Source organism: Schistocerca piceifrons, chromosome 3 (genome assembly GCF_021461385.2).
Source record: "Schistocerca piceifrons isolate TAMUIC-IGC-003096 chromosome 3, iqSchPice1.1, whole genome shotgun sequence".
In the NCBI taxonomy this organism is placed as follows: Eukaryota; Metazoa; Arthropoda; class Insecta; order Orthoptera; family Acrididae; genus Schistocerca; species Schistocerca piceifrons.
This window is the reverse complement of record NC_060140.1, coordinates 201,272,287-201,289,638: the sequence shown is the minus strand read 5'-3', so window position 1 is coordinate 201,289,638 and position 17,352 is coordinate 201,272,287. Positions and strand designations below refer to the sequence as shown.

Here is a 17,352-nt window from a genome sequence, read left to right as displayed (position 1 = left end):
CTTTATTTTATAATAGCGCTTTGTTTTAGTGACAAATTGGAGATGTTCCATGACGAGTGCGATATTTCTTCCACTTTCTTACACAACCGAGGTCGTATATCTGAATTTAGCTTTTACGATAACACCACAGCGCTGACGTCTACAATGTATATGTATAAGAACATAAGTAGACGAAGCAAATCCCACCATATGACATTTTAAGCAAAAAAGTCAGCTTTAATAAAGGAGTAAAATACAGTTGTTTATGACGTTATTAATTACGTAAGAAAAAACATAATGGATAAGTTTAACAGGCTTCATTAATTCATTTGAAGCTTTCTTTGATGTGTATGAATGTACATATTTTCCCTAGCAAATAACTGTCGATGTTTTGAAACGTTGTCTCACTTCTCAGTAATTTACCGAACATAACTGCTCAAGAACATAGGTTATAAAGTTTGCTTCGGCCATTGACAAACTTTTGTCATTGTTAGCTCCTCAGTTCTGATACTATAACATTTTATGCATATTAGGGATGGTGACTCAAAACCCCAATTTTGCCGTTCAGTACTGTGTTAAGCGATTTGACGAGATGTAACATGAAAGACATTATAAATACATGCTGACATGAAGCTTCTGTGACGTCATGCTCGTTCATTTTGCTCTTCAAAGCTAAGAGTACAATTTATTTCAAATATCAGACGTAAACTGCTATGGTGCCTGCAAAACGTCTATACTAAATCCACAGCACTTAAAACGGAGAAATATGTGAAGTCCTGTCTGATTTAGCTTTCTGGCAGATTTTACATGACGCTAAAACTCGTCGAATACGTTTCACCATGTTGGCAAAATAACAGTTCTGTCTCAGTATAAGAAAACATTTTCTGGCTCCATAATGTGCGTAACTTAAATGAGTATACCAAATTAATTTGTTAACAAGCTCGTCAGGAATGCATAATAACCAGTTGTTGCTGTCAGGGTGAGAGCGGCGAAACAGAATGTTCTTGCGTACAGTATAATGGTTTCTAATGGTAATGTTATTCCTATCTTGCCAAATTTCTTTCCACACGTTGTCTTTGCTCTGCTCTTGTGCTATGTCTCGTAATGACGACGAAATGAATTTTTCAAATGCAACTCGTTGAATATACATGACGCTAGAATTTGCTTGGCAGAAGTTGGATCCGATGTCTTGCTGATTGTTGCTGAGAGAACGGGATAGTGCGTCTGCTACAATATTTTGTGTACCGGGAATGTGAACAACTGTAAAATTAAATTCCTGTAAATAAAGTTTCCATCTGCTTAATCTGTCATTTGTAAATTTTGCGGAACGTAAAAACTGTATAATTCTATGATCTGTGTAAACGGTAGTTTGCGTTGCTCTGTTTTACTTTATCTGAAATCATTTGCATAACGTCATAGTCGGCTTCGTCTGGTGTATTGTAGTTGTGTACGTATGTATCTGCGAACAATGTGGAATGACAGTTCGTGTAACGCGATATAGAAACGACCTCTGTTCGATTAATTGCCTGTTCTTCTGCAGATAAAGCGTGCTGAAATTCTATTGCCAGTTGTACTTTTTCACCCTTTAACATTAAATAGGAATTTTGAAAGTCAATAATTGCGTCATGTTGTACCAAAAAATTCGTACCTAAAATAATGTCTGTTGTCAATAAGGGAACAATCCAAAAATTTGACTGGAACATATGACCTGCAATACAAAATGATAAGTGTGTCTGTAATTTTACATCTACTCCTTTACCAGATACTGCTCCTTTTACTTTAGTTTTGCCTAACGGTAACGTAGGATAGGTATTTTCTTTGTTACATTCGTTAAATGTTTCTTCATTTATAACTGACATAGGTGATCCAGAATCAATTACTGCTGAAAATGTGGATGATCCAATCTTAACTTCAATGACAGGGTGGGAAATGGTTTTTTTAAATAACTGGTTTTTCATGCAAAAGTGTGTTTCGGATGTCGTCAAAAGTAATAACATTTTCTTGAACAAGATTCTGTGTGTCAAAAATATTGCTTACGTTGCTGGAAGATGCAACCTGTACCGTATCTAGTCAAATTTTTTCTGACGTGCTGTTATTTGCAGGAGGATGCTGTGGTATTTCGACTATTTGTACTGTTCTGTTATTTCGTCCTGATGTATTAGGTTCAGGATGATACCGACTGTCTGGTTCATTCATGATAATCTGTTGTTGTGGTTGATTCTGCTGCTGATAAGACCGATTGTTACGCTGAAAACTGTGCTCATTGCTTTTACGTCTGTCATAATAGTCATTACTATACGGCGCGTTGCGATAGGAGTTGGAATAATGCGGCTTCTGTACGTAGTGATTTCCTTGTTGCTGTGCGTTACTATTTGGTGGAGCCGACGCTATACGTGTAGTCGGCGAAGCATTAATGCTTGGTTGACCTTGCACATTACATTGTTGGTTACGTATGCCAACTGGCTGGTTTTGTTGCTGTTGTGGGAAAAAACCTCTATTGTTACCAAAATGTGTCTGCGATTGCTGATAATTTTGTACACACTGACGATTAAAGTTTTGCCTGTTATTAAAATGATGCTGGTATTTGTTGTCATTTCGGAAATGTCTAATGAAAACTGTCACTTTCGGTAAAACTAGTCGTATCAGGTTTTCTTTACTCGTTACTAATTCTAGATAGATCGATAGTTGAAGAGTTGTTTTGACAAATGATAGTAAAAGAGAAGGCAGAAGTGCAGAAAAATAAAGATGAAATAGCACTACTACGGCTCGGTGCCATGTGCACGCTACTGCACATATTCATCAAAGTGTAATGAAACCCCTGAGGTCACTTACGTGCTGCAAATAAATTTTAGTTTCTGCGTTACAGGCAATGCCGGTGAAAATTCAAAAGCAAATTGTTGTATCCAGTCCAAAGAGTGTATCTGAGTTCTGTCATTCTTAAATACCTTAAATTTTCTCACGCATAGAAAGTGCTTATAATCAAAATTATCGTCTCTACATGTCTGAGCAGGTTCAGGATTGCATGAGAATCTATTTGTCTGTGACTGTTCGGAATCTAAGTCACGTACTCTCTTTAAATTACCTAAGTTATACTGGCTATGTGAATGTGACAAATGCTCAGAATGTGGCGTATGCTGTGACGTGTTAAGTGCTGAAACATTATACATTTCTGTCACATTAAAACGTTCGTCAATTTGGCTGTTCTGTTGATCAAATTTCTTATCGACTTTCGCATCCATAGTGCGCGAAAGTTCTGCTGACATTAATTTAAACTAAAGATGAAATAGCACTACTAAAACTGTGTTGCGTTTTCTGAACATTGTTTACCAACCGCACCAATTTCATCTCTAAGTGATTCTGTTGTGGCTACATGTGTATTACTTAATTCTTGTGCAACAGATCTAATTTCTTCACTACTCTTCCTAGTACAAGCCTTACTTTCCTCACGTAATTGTTCTTTAGCATCATGACGTTGCACGGCAACGACTGTAATCTGTTCCTAAGTTGTTTGTTCTGTTCATTAAGGTTGTCGTGTTTTTCATTCGACTGTTTGAAACTTTCATTAAGTAGTTTGTGCGATTCCTTAAGCTGTTTATAATTGTTGCCTTGTTTTTCATTAAGTAGTTTGAAACTGTTGTCTTATTTTTCATTAAGTTGTTTGAAATTGTTGTCTTGTTTTTCATTTGACTGTTTGAGATTTTCATTAAGTTGTTTGTTCGATTCATTAAGTTGTTTGAGATGGTTGTCATATTTTTCATTGAGTTGTTTGCACGATTCATTAAGTTGTAGCAATAATGCCATAACTTGATCCAAGCCAAAATTAGCGACTCTATTCACTGTACTGTGTGATGGTGTATCTGCATTTGTCACGTTTTGTGTAAGCATTTGGTCATTGTCTGATTCACAAAAAGGTTTGCCAATGGGATGTGCACTGTTGACCACTACATCGGAATTAAATACATCTGACATATTTTGAGTACATTGTTCACCTTCGTTAGAAACATTTGTCTGTTCACTGTGTAAATTTTGCAAATCAGGTGAGTGAAACTGGGCAGCGTCCATTGTATCGGAACGTGCCGCGTCATCAATTGTCGTTAAATTTAGTGTGGACATAATCGAATTTGTTTGTTCATCATTTGAAATAAAATCATTACTGGTGGTCGGTACGCACTGATTATCTGTAATTAGAGGATTATCATTATGACACTGAGTGTCGCTAGCATTATCGGTCAAATTGTTATAGTCGGCTTTTTCGCTCATTGCGCATCGCGATGTACTGTTAGCAGTTTTTCGCGGCATTTTCACAATTAAAAAGCAGGCACAAAATCAAAGACAAAGCAAAATGGAACAAATACAATAACAACAAAGAGCAACAAATTGCCGATGATCTGTGAAAGAAAGAGTGACAAATTAGTAAATGCGTTGCGCCAGATGCAAACTACATTTAACATTTGGCAAATAAGAGCAGATATATAACTGACAACTTCTCAGAAATTCACAAAGAAAATACGATCCTGTCCGGTTGTCGACAAGTGTAACCTCCCGACAGATAAAAAAATATATAATAACCACCCAACAGTAAATATATAATTCACATTCAGCGTAACCTGCCAACAGATAAATTCCGTAACCTACCAATAATAAAATGTGACTAACGTCCTAACAAAAAATGTGGCTCACTTATAACCTTTGAATAATTGACTGTGAATTTAAACTGGTAAATTTTGGACGTCAGCAGTGCTGCGTCATGGCCCTGAAAGATCATTCTGAATAAATTGAAAATTCTTACCTCAATAAGGTCGTCGGATAACGCGTATATATCTGCTCCTATAAGAAATTTTTCTGGCACAGCCCAGTGCAATGCTGGCCGATAGATTTGTCATGTATAAAAAGAAACAACTGATTTTTCTTTACAATAATTAGGATGACCATGGATTGGAGAAATTAGTAAATTCTTAAAATTGAGATGAATGACTGTCAAAAGTTAATTTTTATAAGAAAGATTATTATTAAGAGATTTTTTAAAAACATTTACATGGGACTTGATATAACAATAGTACATACGCGCGAGGCTGCCTTTACCTTATACTACGACGCTCAGGCTCCGCCATCGCTCCCCACGACCAGCCCAGCCAACTCCATACACCAGACTGCTGACTACTACTTACTTTTCCTGCCACACAATTCCTACTGCATACAACACTGCTCTCTGGTTGAGATTCTCTTATAGCTTACATATCGCAGGCAGAGCGTGAGCAGTCCGTCGAAACTACATCTGCTCGAGTGCGCTAGCAATAAATTCCTTAGTCATGGACCTCTTACAATGTTAGTGCCAACAGTGAACTACGAAAGAGTTAGTGTTAAGGTATGGGGGTGATTTTCATGGTTTGTATGTTATCTCCTTATTGTGTGTACGTAAAAGTTAAATTCGGGCAAACATCAACACATTTTACAATATTTTTTACTGGGTGCAGTAGAGGAACAGTTTGGCGACGATGATTATATCAGCATGACTATGCAACCTATCATAAAGCATCTGTGAAGCAATGATTTGTGTTCAATAACATTACTGAAATGGACTAGTCTGCCGATAGTGCCGACCAGGGCCCAATGGAACACTTTTGGGATCAACTAGTATGTCGATTTCTCTCGAAGCCCTAGCGTCCAACACATTAACTTCTTTGGTTTCTGCTGTTGTGAAAGAGTGGGGTGCCATTTCTGCAGAGACATTCAGACACCTCATTGAATGCATTCTAAGCACCATCCAAGCCGTCACAGAGGCGAAGGGCGGACGCAGTCCATATTAATGCCCACTGAGAAGTGCCCAGACGGAGTAGATGCAGCGGCCGGTCGCGTGCAGTGACGTTACCGCGCCTGTTGCAGGCCCGCACGCGACGCCGGCCTACGTGCAGCGCGACGTGCTCTGGGGCGGCAGCCTCGGCCCCGTTGCAGCGCCGCGACACCACGCGTCACGTCGCGACGCCGTCTGCATGCGGCCGCTATCTGTAGCACACATCTGGCGCCAAACCACTGGCCGAGCCGCTGCCGCCGGCGACAGCTGACGCGCAGTCAGCACACTTCTCCCGGCGAAGGTGCCGGGCTTCATCGGAGGCGCCGCCTCGGCATCCCGACTCTATTGTAAGTACCTCCGCCACTTGCCTCTGTAACGCACGGCTCCGCAGGAGATATATATGTAGTGACAATTATTGAACTACATGAAACAAAATAGTCATAACTTCTTAACGGTTTGCGTTAGGACGTTCACACTGCACGGTTGGATGCGGGGCGTGATGGGAATTACTATGCGAATGGATGATTTGGTTTCGCGTCGAAGCTCGCTTTCATTTGGATGGATTTGTCAATAAGCAAAACTGGCTCGTTTGGGGGACTGAGAATACGCATTTCGCGATCGAGAAGTCTCTTCACCCCCAACGGGTGACTGTGTGGTGTGCTGTGTCCAATCACGGAATAATCGGTGTGATATTACTTGATGACACGGTGACTACCGCTCGGTACGCGAAGGTTTTGGAAGATGATTTCATCCCCATTATCCAAAGTGATCCTGCTTTCGACAAGATGTGGTTCATGCAAGACGGAGCTCGACCCTATCGAAGCAGGAGCGTGTTTGACGTCCTGGAAGAGTACTTGGGGACCGCATTTCGGCTCTGGGGTACCCAGAGGCCACTAGCATGGGCCTCGATTGGCCGCCATATTCTCCGGATCTGAACACATGCGATTCCTTTTTGTAGGGCTATATGAAGACAAGGTGAACAGCAGTAACCCCAAAACCATTGCTGAGCTGAAAACGGCCATTCAGGAAGTCATCGACAGAGTCGATGGTGCGACATTTCAGCGGGTCATGCAGAATTTCGCTATTTGTCTGCGCCAGATCGTCGCCAATGATGGCAGGCATATCGAACATGTCATAACCCAGGTCCGAATATTCGTAGTGACGCTTACACGTTGGATAAAGTGTGTGCACGCCATTGTGTCACTCCGTTTACCTTATATATATATATATATATATATATATATATATATATATAAAAACAAAGATGATGTGACTTACCAAATGAAAGTGCTGGCAGGTCGACAGACACACAAACAAACACAAACATACACACCAAATTCAAGCTTTCGCAACAAACTGTTGCCTCATCAGGAAAGAGGGAAGGAGAGGGAAAGACGAAAGGATGTGGGTTTTAAGGGAGAGGGTAAGGAGTCATTCCAATCCCGGGAGCGGAAAGACTTACCTTAGGGGGAAAAAAGGACGGGTATACACTCGCACACACACACATATCCATCCACACATATACAGACACAAGCAGACATATTTCTGCTTGTGTCTGTATATGTGTGGATGGATATGTGTGTGTGTGTGCGAGTGTATACCCGTCCTTTTTTCCCCCTAAGGTAAGTCTTTCCGCTCCCGGGATTGGAATGACTCCTTACCCTCTCCCTTAAAACCCACATCCTTTCGTCTTTCCCTCTCCTTCCCTCTTTCCTGATGAGGCAACAGTTTGTTGCGAAAGCTTGAATTTGGTGTGTATGTTTGTGTTTGTTTGTGTGTCTGTCGACCTGCCAGCACTTTCATTTGGTAAGTCACATCATCTTTGTTTTTAGATATATATTTCCTACGTGGAATGTTTCCCTCTATTATAACTATATATATATATATATATATATATATATATATATATATATATATATATATATCACTTTGTTGTCCATGTCTATGTTTGTCTGTACGACAGTTAAGAACCATTTTTCTCAGCAACTGATAGACATACCACAAGTTGAAATTCATGTCACGTATCAAGGTCTACGGTCACTTAACGATGTAAAAAAATTGAAGTTTGTCAATGCAATTAATACATACGGCCATTTATATCACATATTTTGATACTCGCAAACTCACTCATAAAAACCTATAGAGCACTTCCTGTTGATCTATTATCATGAAATTTCCCAAGAAGCAAGGTTTCACACTACAACCGAAGGAAAAATTCCGAAAACTGTTAATCTGTAATTATATCACAAGGAAAAACAATTTTTGTTGTCATTTGTTATCAGACTGTTTGTCCATCGTCTGTTAAGACCCCTTTTTCTCACGAGCAGGTAGACGCATCAAGCTGAAATGTACGTCACATACTAGTATCGATGGACCATTAGCGGTATAATAAACGTTAGCTTCTAAGTCAACACGGCCATTTATGTCGCGTAATTTGGTACTCGCAAACTCACTCATTAAAACATGTAGGGTACTTTCCCTTGCCGTAGGATCATGAAATTTGGTAAGAAGTAACGTTTCATAGTACAAATAAAGGGAAAAATTGGAAAATTGTTAGTCTGTAATTATATCACACAAAAAATATCTTTTGTGTCATTTGTTGTCCGGCTTCAAACTTGAAATTAAAATATTCTAGAAAGTCTTGGAATCCCTAGAACCGATGTCTTGCTTGTATCAATGTCGATTATAGGCAAAAATCGTCGAGATCCTTGATTTCCAGAATTGATTAACTGTCTACGTACATAATTAAGTTTGTACGGAACCCTCAGCGGGGGCGTCCTACTTGTATCTGGTCAATTTCATTTTCCATCTTTGTACCGACCAACTACAATAGCACAACAACTTGAATTCCTCTTCTTTCTTTGTCGTTTCCTATTTTTTGCAGTACCGTTTCATCTTCTCCCCATTTTGTTTTTTTCGTTTATTCTGTCCGTTTTGTTCCCTATTTTTTTGCCTTCTCTCCCTTGAAAGCGTTCTGAATTTCGTTTTTAGTTGTTGAAAACATTTCTTTCTGCTATTTCTGATGCTTTGTTGTTTCTTTATTGTTCTTTTCTTATTTGTTTAATCCTTACTGTCATCGACTTCTTTTTCTACAAACACAGGAATATTAGTTTCGTCTCCCTCTGCTCAGTCATTCAGTACATGTGTCCAAAGGAGATGGATCTTCGTTTTGCAATTGCTTCTGATAATTTTTTTTATATCTTCGTAGACGTACTCGTTATTTCTCATTTTCCGGGTACTGATACTTTGTATTGCACACATCATTTTTCTAATACGAGGCATCCGTGTTTCAAGCATCTCTATTCCGTACAGCTCATAGTTCATTGTGTAGCATTACATTCATATAAACACTGTGTACTTTGATGTTTTAGTCACTTTTACTACTATTATTACTACTATTAAATAGGAAAATTTTCCTAATAATCTCCAAAATATTATTTATTTGATCACGAACCGGCTTTCAGTTTTTCAGTTCATTGTTAGATGATAAATGAATTTCGCTAACACAGGTAAAATGACGTGCAACTCTCACGAATATACAAAAAATGATTACGTATAGGGTGTTTATAAAGGAAAGAATTACATTTTTATGTCGCGCAAAATACACTTACGGAAAAAAATCACAACACCAAAAAGTAATCAATGTAGAGTAAAGAAATTTCGGGAATATATTTGCCTAGGTAACTTATTTAAGTGACTGACGTTGCTAGGTCACGGGTTAATGTAAGTGAGTGATAAGCCATTGTCAATGTGAATACTGGTACATTAATAAGCGGTGTAACCGCCAGAATTTTGAATGCAGTAATGCAAACGTGCTTGCATTGTGTTGCACAGAAGTCTGATCTCGGTTTGTGGGATAGAGTTCCATGCCTGTTGCATTTCGTCTGTCATTACATTACATTAATGGTGTTTGTGGATGATGTCGTCCGATGATGTCCCATGTGTGGTCGGTTGAAGGCCAAGGCAATAAGTCGACTCCCTGTACAGCGTGTTGGGTTACAAAGGCGGTATGTGTGCGAGCGTTATCCTGTTGGAAAACACCCCCTCTAATGCCGCTCATGAATGGCAGTACAACAGGATGAATCACCACATTGACGTACTAATTTGCAGACAGGGTGCGTGGGATAACAACGAGAGTGCTCCTGCTGTCATATGAAACTGCACGCCAGACCATAAGTCCAGGTGTAGGTCCAGTGTATCCATAGCACGCAGACAGGCTGGTTGCAGGCCCTCAGCTGGTCTTCTTCTAACCAACACATGGCCATCACTGGGACCGAGGCAGAACCAACTTTCATCAGAAAACACAACAGACATCCACCCAGCTCTCCAATGAGCTCTCACTTGATGCGACCGAAGTTGCAAAAGGCGGTGATTTGGAGTCACTGGAAAGCACGCTGAGGGCATCTGGCTCGAAGCTGTCCGTGAAGTAACCGCTTTGTTACACACTTCGTTGTGTCACTGTGGTGCTAAATGCTGTTGAAATTGCTGCTCCAGATGCAGTACAATGCACCAGAGCCATACGCCGAACATCTCGGTAGTGCCACGTGGCAGTCCACAGCCTGGTCTTCTTGGCGGCCGTATATTCCCTTGATCGTCCGCCTGCGTAGGTGGGTGGTAACGGGCTCGCTGTCCATGCAAGCGGGCCCGGGTTCGATTCCCGGCCGGGTTGGAGATTTTCTTCTCTCAGGGTCTGGGTGTTGTGTTGTCCTCATCATCATTTCATCCTCATCACCGGCGCGCAAGTCGCCCAATGTCGCGTCGATTGAAATAAGACTCGCACTTGGCGGCCGAACATCCCCGAATGGGGGCCTCCCGGCCAACGATGCCATACGCTCATTTCCATTTTCCATTCCCTTGAACGCCGCTGCCAGCAGTCATGTACAGTGGCTGGAATATCGCAGAGGGAACATTCAGTTTCTCGTAGTTCTATTACATTACCTCGAGGCCTTGATAATGGCGTCTTTTTCACCTTAGAAGGCATACTTGAGCAACTTCAGCTCACGACGTCCAGTCTCAAAGTTAACTAACGCTCACGACCGTTACAGCACGCAAACCTGATTTGCATCCTTGTAGCGACGCTACTAGCGCCCCCATTATGCGACATGAGTGAAATCTGAATAGACATTGTCTTTCAGATGTAGAAACACGCCTGCCATCATCGTGTTGCGATTTCTTCTTTCCGTTAGTGTAGTCAATTAATTTAATTAAAAATGAAAAATCTGAATTTTTGTGGGGACATCCTACATATATGAACATTTGAAAACTAAAGCAAATCTCAATTGTAATCTAGTATCTGTATAACTGAAACTTAATTTAACAGAGAGGGAATAGAGTATTGAGTTTGGTCATTTAAAACTAAGCTGAGATTCTGTGGCATATCTACGTTTACTATATCTACATTCTGCAAATCGCTGTGAAATGCATAGCGGACGGTACCTCCCACTGTACTAGTTATTAGAACTTTTCACCGTGCCAGTCAACTATGGGAGGCAGGAAGAATGATTTCTTAAATGTCGCCCTGCGTACAGTAATTAATCTAATCTTGCAGTTGTTTCAAAGAAAATGCCACTTTTGTATGATGCACGCCGAAATTTTTATTTTTATTTAAGCACCCAGACGCGTTTACCGTTTTTTTGCAAGGCATCTTCAGTGGGTGTCCTGAAATATTACATGATTTGTCCATTTTTACACATAGGTTATGGTTTCACATCTAGGTTATAGATTTAAACACAGCTCCTCAACGTTTTTCTATGAAATGGAAGCCTACTTACAGGTAACTTCTAATTCATTGCATCTATGTAAACTGCTGTTTCTCATCTGGCAACCAGGTGGAATCTTACAGTTCACTTTCATTTCACTGTTTCCGTTACACATCACTGTAACTGCCATCTTTTTAATACAGAGTTTCATTTGTTTATCTAAGTTACCAACATTCTAAGTTTTCTGCATTCAACTGTTTTGTTAATGTGTGTGTGCGTGTATGTATGTGTGTGTGTAGTTTTATTCATTTATAGTAATAAAAATAAAATAAATAATTTTTATTTTATTAAGAAAAAGAAATCTCTCTCCCTCTTTAACACACACACACACACACACACACACACACACACACATATATATATATATATATATATATATATATATATATATATATATTATTGGTGTTTTGCCCTTAAAGAGAGCGTTTGGACTAAACTACATGGCCAGTTCCTTTTGCTGCCTTCCTTGCTGCCCAAACTTTCCTCATTCGCTCGCTGTGTTTCTGTTTCCGGTCCTCTGTCAATGCTTTTTGTCGGCTTTGTGTCTTCGGCTTCATCTTGATTGCCTTTTTGGTTGCCCATACTTCTTTCATCTTCTGGCTGTGATCTCGCTTGCGTTCTTCGGTCCATTTTATGCCTGTTCGTTTGTCACATCGTATCTCATGTAGTTTACTTTTCTTAATGATGTTTCTGAATTTTATTCTGTCGTTTATTGTGTCTGCTGTTATGTTGAGTTGGTTCAGGTCGTTTTCTACCTCTGCCATCCATTTGTTGTTTCTAGTGGTTACCCAGTCAAAGATCTGTTTGGTCAGCCTGTGTGATGGCATTCTGTATAGGTGTCCATAGAATTGTAGTCTGCGTTTTCTAATCTTTTCTGTGATTGTCTCCGTATGTTTGTACAGTTCCTCTGTAGGTTTCTTGATCCATATTCCATTGTTGTTAGTTGCGCCAAATATTTTCCCAAGTATTTTCCGTTCTACTTTTTCTAATTGTCTGATACGTGTATGCCCTAGGATTAGTGTGGTCTCTGCTGCATATAGTGCCTCGGGGAGCACCACCGTGTCGTAATGACGTAATTTGGCTTTTTGTGAGATAGACTTCTTGTTGTAATGATTCCATACTACTTTGTATTCCTTGTCCAGTTTAGTCTTTCTTTCTTCGTTTGAGTCTCTGTTATGTCCACTCATTTGTAGTGTTTCAAATGGTTCAAATGGCTCTGAGCACTATGCGACTTAACTTCTGAGGTCATCAGTCGCCTAGAACTTAGAACTAATTAAACCTAACTAACCTAAGGACATCACACACATCCATGCCCGAGGCAGGATTCGAACCTGCGACCGTAGCGGTCGCTCGACTCCAGACTGCAGCGCCTAGAACCGCACGGCCACTCCGGCCGGCTGTAGTGTTTCGCCGAGGTATTTGAAGTTTGCCGTTTTGTAAATCGTGCCATACTTTGTGTTCAGAGATGAGAGTTTCTTTGTGCTCATAAACTGTGTCTTTTCGTAAGAGATCTGTAGTCCAGTTTTGGAAGCGATTTCGTGCAGTTTTTCAATAGCGTCTTTTGTTTCCTTTATACCTTTCGTGACAATCGCCAAATCGTCTGCAAAAGCCAGGCATTTAATCTGTAGGTTTCCTAAGGTTATCCCCTGTTGTGATGTTTCCCATTCTTTTATGACCTTATCTAACACCAGATTGAAAAGGAGGGGTGAGAGACCATCGCCTTGTCGGACACCTGTGCGAATTTCAAAGGGCTCTGATAGTTCCCCACAGAACTTTACTTTGGAGGTCGTGTTGGTTAAAGTCTGCTCTATAATAGCCCGTGTTCTGTTGTCTACTTTGTATTCTGCTAGAATTTTGAAGAGAGTTTTCCGGTCGATAGAGTCGTACGCCTTTTTGAAGTCAACAAAGGTAATGATCAGGTTCTGTTTGTGTTGCAAAATCATTTTCAGGTTCCAAATTTGTTCCGCACAAGACCGCCCTTTACGGAAGCCTGCTTGGTATTCCCCAATCAAGTGGTCGGTCTGGCATTCTAGTCTGTTCAGTAAAGCTTTAGAGAGGATCTTGTATGTGACCGGTAGTAGGGATATTCCTCTGTAGTTGTTAGGGTCATTCTTGTCACCTTTTTTGTGTAGTGGGTGTATCAGGGCAGTTTTCCAGTCGTCAGGAATTTTCATGGTCTTCCAGATGTCTTCCAAGATCCTGTGGATGTCTTTGGTAAGTTCTGGGTCTTGTAACTTTCAGATTTCCGCGATGATGCCATCTTCTCCTGGTGTTCTACGATTCTTGAGTGACTTGATTATTTCTTTAACTTCTTCTAGAGTTGGAAGTTCACTATCTGGATTGTATGTGCTCGTTTCTGTCATCATTTCTTCCATAGGGGGGTCCGTGTTGAGCAGTTTTTCAAAGTACTTTGCCAGAATGTCACAATTGTTTTTGGTATTGGTTTCTAGGATTCCATCCGGTCTTCTGAAGCACAAGTTGGGTGGTTGATATCCAGTCATATTTTCTCTGAACGTTCTGTAGAAGTTTCTTGTATTGTTCTTCATGAAGTCCGATTCGATCTCTGTCAGTCGCCGTTTGTCATACTGTCGTTTTTCACTGCAAATGATTTTGCTTGATTGCTTCTGTGTTTCCAAGAAGTTCATTCAATTCTCTTGGGATTTATGGCTACTAAATTTTTTCCATGCACTGATTCGTTGGTCAATAGCTTGGTCACATGTGTGGTTCCACCAACGGTGTTTCCGTGTGCGTGGTGCTTTTATATATTCACAAAACAGTTATTCCAGTCCACTTCGTCAAAAACTTTCTTTAAGTCTAGAAGCGGTATACACGCAGGTTTGCGTTTCCTTAATCTACCTCCGAACATAAATCGTAGGGTCAGTATTGCCTCGCGTTCTCCTTTATTTCTCCGAGATCCAAACTGAACTTCCTCTAGTTGGTTTCTACCAGTTTTACCATTCTTCTGTAAAGAATTTGCGTTTGTATTCTGCAAGCGTGATATATTAAACTGATTTTGAAATTAGAATTATTACTTTCTTCTTGGCATATGAGCACATTTCGCCTGTTTCATACATCTTAAACGACATCTGTAAGAGTTTTGTCATGGAAGGCTCTACCAAAGCTATCAGTAGTTCTGACTGAATGTCGTCTACTCGAGGAGTCTTGTTTCGACTTATGACCTTCAATGCTCTGTTAATTCTTCTCACAGTAACGTATGTCCCACTTCATTTTCATCTTTGTCCTCTTCCATTTCTGAAATACTGACTTGAAGTTGATCTCCTTTGTATACATCCTATATATATTCTTTCCACCTTTCAGCTCTCTTAGGGCTCTCTTTACATCTGAGTTCTTGATGTTCATATAGATATTTCTCTTTACTGCAAAGACCTCTTTAATTATCCTGCAGTCAGTATCTACCATTTTGCTAGTGAAATATGCTTGCAGATACTTAAATTTGTCCTCTAGCCATCCCTGACTAACCATTTTGCACTTCCTGTCAATCTCACGTTTTAGGTGTTTCTATTCCCTATCGCTTGCTTAATTTGCTGCATTTTTATATTTTCTCCTTTCAATATCACCTGTGTTATTCAATGATTTCTACTAGGCCTTGTCTGTGTATCCATTTGAATCTCTGCTGCCATCACTATTTCGTCTCTTAATGCAACCCATTTGTCTGCTACTGTATTCCTTTCCCCTGTTCTAGCCAACCGTTGCCCTAATACTCCCTATGAAACTCCAGACAAGCCTTTGTTCTTTCAGCTTATCCAGATCCCATCTCTTTAATTTCCTACCTTTTTCCAATTTCTTCAATTTTAATCTACAGTTCATAACCAATAAATTGTGGTCAGAGTTCACATCTACCCCTAGAAATTTCTTACAATTTAAAATCTCGCTCCTAAACCTCCGTCTAACCATTATATAATCTATATGAAATCTTCTGGTGTTTCCAGGTCTCTTCGACGTACATAACCTTTTTTTATGATTTAGCGATTATTAAATTATGCTCTATGCAAAATTCTACCGTGGCGGCTACCTCTTTCATTCCATTCCTCCAGTTCGCATTCGCCTACTATTTTTCCTTGTCTTCCTTTTCTTGCTATCGAATTCCAGTCCTCCATCACGATTAAATTTTCGTGTCCTTTAACTATCTGAATAATTTCTTTTATCTGATCAAACATTTCTTCAATCTTATCTTCGGCGAAGCTAGTTGGGGTGTAAACTTGTACTACTGCGGTAGGCGTGGGCTTCGTGTCTATTTCGGCTCTGATAATCCCGGCTGGTCCCGATGGAGGTTCGAGTCCTCCCTCGGGCGTGGGTGTGTGTGTTTGTCATTAGGATAATTTAGGTTATGTAGTGTGCAAGCTTAGGGACTGATGATCTTAGCAGTTAAGTCCCATAAGATTTCACACACATTTGAACATTTTTTTCTGATAATCCATTCACTATGCTGTTCATAGTAGCGTACCCGCAATAATATTTTCTTATTCATTATTAAACCTATTCCTGCATTACCCCTATTTGATTTTGTATTTGTAGCCCTGTATTCACTTGTGCAACCAGTTCTAGAATATTGCTCAAGTGTGTGGGACCTATGCCGTATACGACTGAAGGGATACTGAACGTGTATAGAGAAGGGCAGCACGAATGGTCACAGGTCTGTTTAATCTGTATAAGTGTCTCACAGAGATAGTGAAGGAATTGAACTAGAAGGTTCTTGAAGATGGACGTAAACTATCCTTAAAAAGTCTGTTTATGAAGTTTCAAGAACTGGCTTTAAATGATGACTCTAGGAATTCACTGCAACCCACTATGCACTGCTTACATAATGATCACGAGGTTAAGATTAGAGTAATTACTGCGCCCACAGAGACCTAACAACTGGTACAATGGAACGTACCCTCTGCTGGGCACTTCACGATGATTTGCAGAGTATGGCTATAGATGTAGACATAGCAGGTGTAAGACTATGGTAAGAAAACTTTAAAAGCATGGAATTAATTGAATCTAGATATTGGTTAAGTAACCTTCATATCTTCAATTACAAACATGAAGAGAATGACAGATTCAAAATTAAGAAATTAGGTTTGGAAGGTAATTCCATACTATTTCTTACAATCACTTTGAAAGTGTTTTTCAATTGATGTACTTGGGGGGGGAGACGATTGGCAACGGCCTTGCCGCAGTGGATACACCGGTTCCCGTGAGATCATCGAAGTTAAACGCTGTCGAACGTGGTCGGCACTTGGGTGGGTGACCATCCGGGACGCCACGCGCTGTTGCCGTTTTTCAGGGTGCACTCAGCCTCGTGGTGCCAATTGAGGAGCTACTCGACCGAATAGCAGCGGTTTCGGTCAAGAATACCATCATAACGACCGGGAGAGCGGTGTGCTGACCACACGCCTATCTATCCGCATCCTCCACTGAGGATGACACGGCGGTCGGATGGTCCCGATGGGCCACTTATGGCCTGTAGACGGAGTGGTGGTGGGTATTCACTTGTCAGATGTCCTGTTCCTCCTGCCACCAAACTTCACTAATTCCCACTATATCTAGCTTTAACCCATCCATTTCCCTTTTTAAATTTTCCAACCTACTTGCCCGATGAAGGTATTTCCACGCTCCGATCCGCAGAATCCCAGTGTTGTTTCTCCAGATGACGACGTCCTCCCGAGTCGTCCCCGCCCGGAGATCCGAATGGGAGACTATTTTACTTCCGGAATATTTTACCCAAGAGGACGCCATCATCATTTAACCGTAGAGTAGAGCTGCATGTTCCCGGGAAAAAATTGCGGCTGTAATTTCTCCTTGCTTTCAGCCGTTCGC

The 17,352-nt window shown here is 40.5% G+C and overlaps 1 protein-coding gene and 1 pseudogene across 1 annotated transcript in view; both read left to right on the top strand.

Moving 5' to 3' along the window:
• The first annotated feature begins 6,047 nt into the window (after positions 1–6,047).
• LOC124788513 (fibronectin type 3 and ankyrin repeat domains protein 1-like) overlaps positions 6,048–17,352 on the top strand; it is a 158,122-nt gene continuing 146,817 nt past the window's right edge. The window contains exon 1 of the mRNA XM_047255782.1: positions 6,048–6,117. The gene's annotated coding sequence lies outside the window, so the exon portion shown is untranslated. The remainder of the gene's footprint in view (positions 6,118–17,352) is intronic.
• LOC124790787 lies at positions 16,694–16,811 on the top strand (annotated as a pseudogene).